The sequence below is a fragment of the Urocitellus parryii genome, chromosome 2, assembly GCF_045843805.1.
Source record: "Urocitellus parryii isolate mUroPar1 chromosome 2, mUroPar1.hap1, whole genome shotgun sequence".
Taxonomy (NCBI): domain Eukaryota; kingdom Metazoa; phylum Chordata; class Mammalia; order Rodentia; family Sciuridae; genus Urocitellus; species Urocitellus parryii.
In genome coordinates, this window is record NC_135532.1 from 158,623,268 (window position 1) to 158,629,023 (window position 5,756).

The 5,756-nt window shown below is 38.6% G+C and overlaps 1 pseudogene; it reads left to right on the plus strand.

Annotated features, from left to right (window-relative positions):
• Window positions 1–348: 348 nt before the first annotated feature.
• Window positions 349–1,045, plus strand: LOC144251815 (large ribosomal subunit protein eL15 pseudogene; annotated as a pseudogene).
• The last annotated feature ends 4,711 nt before the right edge of the window (window positions 1,046–5,756 follow it).

Genomic DNA, 5,756 nt, shown 5'->3' on the forward strand with positions numbered 1-5,756 from the left:
ACAACCCCACTCCTCCCCTCACTCCCCTCTGCACAATCCATAGTTCCTTCATCCCCTCCACCCCCATTATGTATTAGCATCCACTTGTCAGAGAAAACATTTGGCCTTTGGTTTTTTGGGATTGGCTTATTTGGCTTAGCATTTTATTCTCCAGCTCCAAGGGATGGATTATTACCAAAGAAAGGTTCTAAAAACCTCCTGAAAACTCCTTATGTAAGTTGAACAGCAGAATGCAGGGATTCAATAAGCAGTAGTTAGTTTCTGCACTTCACTAAAAATGTGGAAGGGGAAGAATGAATAAAAGGAGAAAAAGCAATACCCTCATTCAATAATTTTAAACTGCTTTCGGTTTGGCGGCAGCCATCAGGTAAGCCAAGATGGGCGCATACAAGTATATCCAGGAGCTATGGAGGAAGAAGCAGTCGGATGTGATGCGCTTTCTTCTGCGGGTCCGCTGCTGGCAGTACCGCCAGCTCTCGGCGCTCCACAGGGCTCCCCGCCCCACTCGGCCGGATAAAGCACGCAGACTGGGATACAAGGCCAAGCAAGGTTATGTCATATACAGGATTCGTGTGCACCGTGGTGGCCGCAAACGCCCAGTTCCTAAGGGTGCCACCTATGGCAAGCCTGTCCATCATGGTGTTAACCAGCTAAAGTTTGCACGAAGCCTTCAGTCTGTTGCTGAGGAGAGAGCTGGACGCCACTGTGGGGCTCTGAGAGTCCTGAATTCTTACTGGGTTGGTGAAGATTCCACATACAAATTCTTTGAGGTTATCCTCATTGATCCATTCCATAAAGCTATCAGAAGAAATCCTGACACTCAGTGGATCACTAAACCAGTCCACAAGCACAGGGAGATGCGCGGCCTAACATCTGCAGGCCGGAAGAGTCGTGGCCTTGGAAAGGGCCACAAGTTCCACCACACTATTGGTGGTTCTCGCCGTGCAGCTTGGAGAAGGCGCAATACTCTCCAGCTCCACCGTTATCGCTAATATAAGTATGATGTTTGTAAAGTTCATACCTAATAAACAATTTAGGACAGTCATGTCTGCTTAAAGGTGTTATTTGTCTGTTAAAACTAGTCTGCAGATTATTTCATGAATGCTTTGTCAAATTATGGAAGTTAAAGTGCAATAATGTTTGAAGACAATAAGTGATGGTGTATCTTGTTTCTAATAAGATAAACTTTCTGTCTTGCTTTATCTTATTAGGGAGTTATATGTCAGTATTTAAAATACGCTATGTGGTATAATAGGTGTCAAATTCTTTAAAAAGAGGGGTGCTGGAACTAGCCCTATAGATTTGTTTTGGTGCATGTGACAAAACCTACAACTTCATTGGGATGATGTAATGCTCCACTAGTGGTTGGGCTTTTTGGAGTGTGGCGGTTCAAACTTTAGAATTTGATTAAGATGGGAGGAGGCTATCCTAATCCTATAACATGGTTATGTGCATTCAATTTTAAAGCCCACATTTTAAAATTTAACTGTTTCATTTGTGTAATTGCTGCTTCTGAAAGGGGAAAAGCTTCCCAAATGCAGTCAAACTTCCAGAGGAATAAATCTGTTAGAAAATTAAAAGAATTTTAGAAATTAAAAAAAATCTAGGCTAAACAAAATTGCAAAAGTCTTCACCACGTCCTATAAGTTCACATAAAGAGTAAAATCTGGTTTAATAATGTGGCTTGGTGGATCCAGCATTTTGAACTTGTTGCAGCAGTTTTCTGTGACATTTACATCAGTGTATTTTTGAAACAGATTCCAGTATTCATTGTTTAACTTAAGATTTGTAGGCTAGGGTGGGTAGCTGGTGAATTGGTGGCTTTTGCTAAGTATTTGCAAGATTAGAAAAAAGTCCTGATCAAGATTTTTAAAGTACATAATGCCAGTTTGAAACCATATTGAATCCTCAAGCCACATGTGCAAATGTATGTCTGGCTATTTAAAAGCACTTATTTGCTCAGTCAAGTCACCAGGAACTCAGACAAGGGTACTTAAAAAGTTGTTACCTGTGTAACTTTATGTTGTGTGGCTATTTTTCTCATTCCTGGTGAAGCAATCCCCCAAGTCTTTGAGTTGGTCCATCAATTAAGTATATTACCACATTGTTTCATTTCTGTTAATCTTTTCCTGTAGATTAGGCTGCTCTTTCCTAGGGTGAAGTTGAATGTGGAGGAATTGCCCCTTAGTCTTCAAATTCTGGGTTTGCTGACATTATAGGTGTTTCAATTTTAAAATCTAATTGATGCCCTTCTTGAACTGATTTTTCTTAAGCAACTTCAAGTCAATTGATTTCCAGGAAATAATCTGAAGCATGCTCATAAAGCCTTGAGAATCAAATTCCTTTTTACCCAACAAAACAAAAAGCCCATACATTTTCATTGTGTGTAGAAGTTGTTCAACTAAAGGAATAAATGACTATTAAACAAAAAAAAATAATTTTAAACTTTCAGAATTTTTTTTTTTTTTTTTGGAGGTGCTTGGAATCGAACCCAGGGACTTGTGTATGCAAGACAAGCACTGTGCTAACTGAGCTATAACCCCAGCCCCAGAATTTTTTTTTTAATCTTAAAAAAGAAGATCTTTTAGAACTTCTACATGATAGAAAACTTGGTAAGTTTTTCTTATTTTGTGAAGCAGTAACAAAATATTCTTGGGATTCAGAAGATTCAGACTTCGACTTTTCTATCAGTTCTTGTCATTTATCTTCTTCCTGGATACTCTATTTCTTTACCTAAAATGTGCTTTTCTATCACCTTGGTAGAGGCTGTGTAAGGACAAGATCATGTTTGTAAAGCAGTCTCTAGTGCCGATTGGGTTTCTCCCATAATTTACTGCTTCTACAGGTGACTGAAGTCTGTGGCTGGTCATAGCAATTCTTCAAGGTTACTGGGATGTCATTCACTTGGTTGGGGAAGTCTCTGTACTCCTCTGACTAACTCTGGCTGTTTATGGCACCTTATTGTGGAGAACATGTCTTATTCTATCCATTAGTGTAAAGGTGTTCAGAGTTAATGATGAGTAAACAATATACATTTTATGTGTTTTACAGGTAATTACCTTTCTTTTGCATCTTAGATGGAACAGTTTGACTGTGCTCACAACTATTATTTGAACACATTTTAAAAATTGCTTTGGTCATTATTTAAGGCACTTGTAAAGTTGCCCCCTAAGATTCCTGCTAAAAGGCCTATGCATTAAGATGCATGGCTGTGTTTCCAGGCATTTTCCTGTGTGAGAAAAACATAAATACCTGCCAAAGTGCAATGAACAGTTTTGGAAAAGTTATGATAACTCTGTTTCTATCTATCTTATGGAAGTCTACGGCTTAATTTTCTGGTCAGAGGCAATGTCATACAGAAGACATAGGGTAGCTCCTGAGGCATGAAAGGCTACTTGTATTTTTTGATACAGGGATTGAATCCAGGCGCGCTTAACCACTGAGCCACATCCCCAGCTTGCGTGAGCGCGCGCTCTCTCTCCCTTTTTTCTATTTAGAGACAGGCTCTCACTGAGCCGCTTATGGCCTTGCTGAGGCTGGCTTTGAACTCATGATCCTCCTGCCTCAGTCTCCTGAGCTGCTGGGATTATAAGCGTGTGCCACCAATGAAAGGAAGGCTGCCTCTTAACTAAGATTTCCATTTGGTGGAGTCCATCTACATGAAAAGATCAGTACTCAGCTTTCTCTGTGAAGTTTCCACAGCTCCATTAGGAAAACGACATAGAAATCTGTTTAACAGCAAGTGATTTTTGACTTTTTAGTCTCACGCAATTCGTAATTTTGTTACCTTTCAACTGTATGATGTTGGTCAAATCTTCTTATGTGATTTGAGTTTCAGCTTCCTCACCTACACAAGCCTTTCGAATTAAATGTCCAGCACTTAGACACAGACAAGTGGTAAACTTTTAATAGGCATTGAATATTAAAACTCATTTTTAATTATTTCTCTGTAAAATTGTTCTGCAGTTGTTTATAAGTTTTCCAGTTTCTAATCTGCAATGTAAGATCCAAGAGTCTCAAAAAATATGCTTAATAATGTCTCTGGCTCAGAGGCAAAGTATTCATGGGGGGACTCAGGGGTCTTAAGCTGCAGTTGCACTTTTTCATAGTTGTGATGGGCTGTGTTGAGATACCACATTTTCCTATCAGGTTGCAAGGCTACGTATTTGGAAGAGTGCTGGTTAGAGAGGATTGCTGATAATGGTTATAGAATTGGATTTTTTTTTTCTCTCCATGAGGCCATTTTGTTCTTGAAACCAATTCGTTGAAACTAGTGCTCTATTCTCATAAGCTCCACATTCTGGTTACTGATTGAACTGCTGCTTTCTGAGGACTGTCACCTCTGTTACAAGTAGAACTGCACTAAAAGTCCAGGCCAGAAAAATGATTAGAGTTCATGAGTTCAGGGACCACAAAAGGATTTTGGTCTAGTTCTCTTTATTGTTCGTGACAAGCTACTGAGTTTTGGAGGCTTAGGATATTAAGTGGTTTCTCAGACTGGGTAAAACTGAATGAATTATAGCTTTAGCCATATGAGAGAATTAAATATTTTCTTTTTTGGTGTTCTTTTTTTTCACTTTCAGTTCTTCTGTTCCTAGATAAAGTTCTTTATCATATTGAAGGACTTACTCATTTTTTTTAATGGGCCTTCATTTTGGTCCTTTATTTATACTCAGTGCTGAGAATTGAACCCAGTGCCTCACACATACCAGGTAAGCTCTCTACCACTGAGCCACAATTCCAACTCCAGAATTTAATCTTTTTAATGCAAGAAAAATAGAAGAATTCCAAAACAAAACAAAAACTTTATAGATACTCTCTTATATCTTTTTAATTTTTTTAATTTGTTCTATTTAGTTGTACATGACAGAAGAATGCATTTCAATTCACCATACACAAATGGAGTGCAACATTTCAATTCTCTGGTTGTACATGGTGTAGAGATGCACCATTCATGCAATCATACATGAACCTAGGGCAAGGATGTCCATCTCATTCCACAATCTTTCCTATCCTCATAATCTTATATCTTATTGATTGTGACTCAAAAGCCACTAACCAATAAAATAACCAATAAACACAAGAAAATACTGGATTCCTACTGTCTAAAATTAAATAGAAATAGGTGCTTTACCATATGGGTTCCCTTGCTTGTTGCCAAGATGTCTCAGTCAGGCATATTAATAGATTTTATCCGTGAGCTCTTACAAACACACATGTACATGAGCAATGATTTGCACATAGTGGGTGTTCAGTAATTGTTAGCTACTGTTGCTGTCACCTTCTCTTCTCGAATGCCCAGGATATGAAGCAGATAGTATAGATCCATTTAATAGCTGTGAGCAATGAGGCTTACAAAAGTTAATAATTTCCCTGCCCTAGAACTCTCATTTAACAAATGGGCAAGCAAAAATGTAATGCTAACCCTTTATTATTGCAAATCACATGCTTTAAATTCATACGACATTCAGCCTTACAAACCAAACATTTGGATTGCTTAATTTGTCCTAGTTCAATTCTGTATACTCAAACTCAGGATCTTTCAGCACAGCAAGAATGGGCTTTCTAACCAGGCTCACAGAGACTGCCAGAAACCAGAGAGAACTTGTTTTCTAATTTTCCATTTATGTGAGTCAGATCTTTTTCAATGGAATGCTACAAAAGCCCAGCTCAAGCTGACTTTTGCAAAACAAAAGAAAATAAAAATCATTGGCTTTCATAACTAGGAAGAACAGTGCTATCTTCAGAGACAGCTG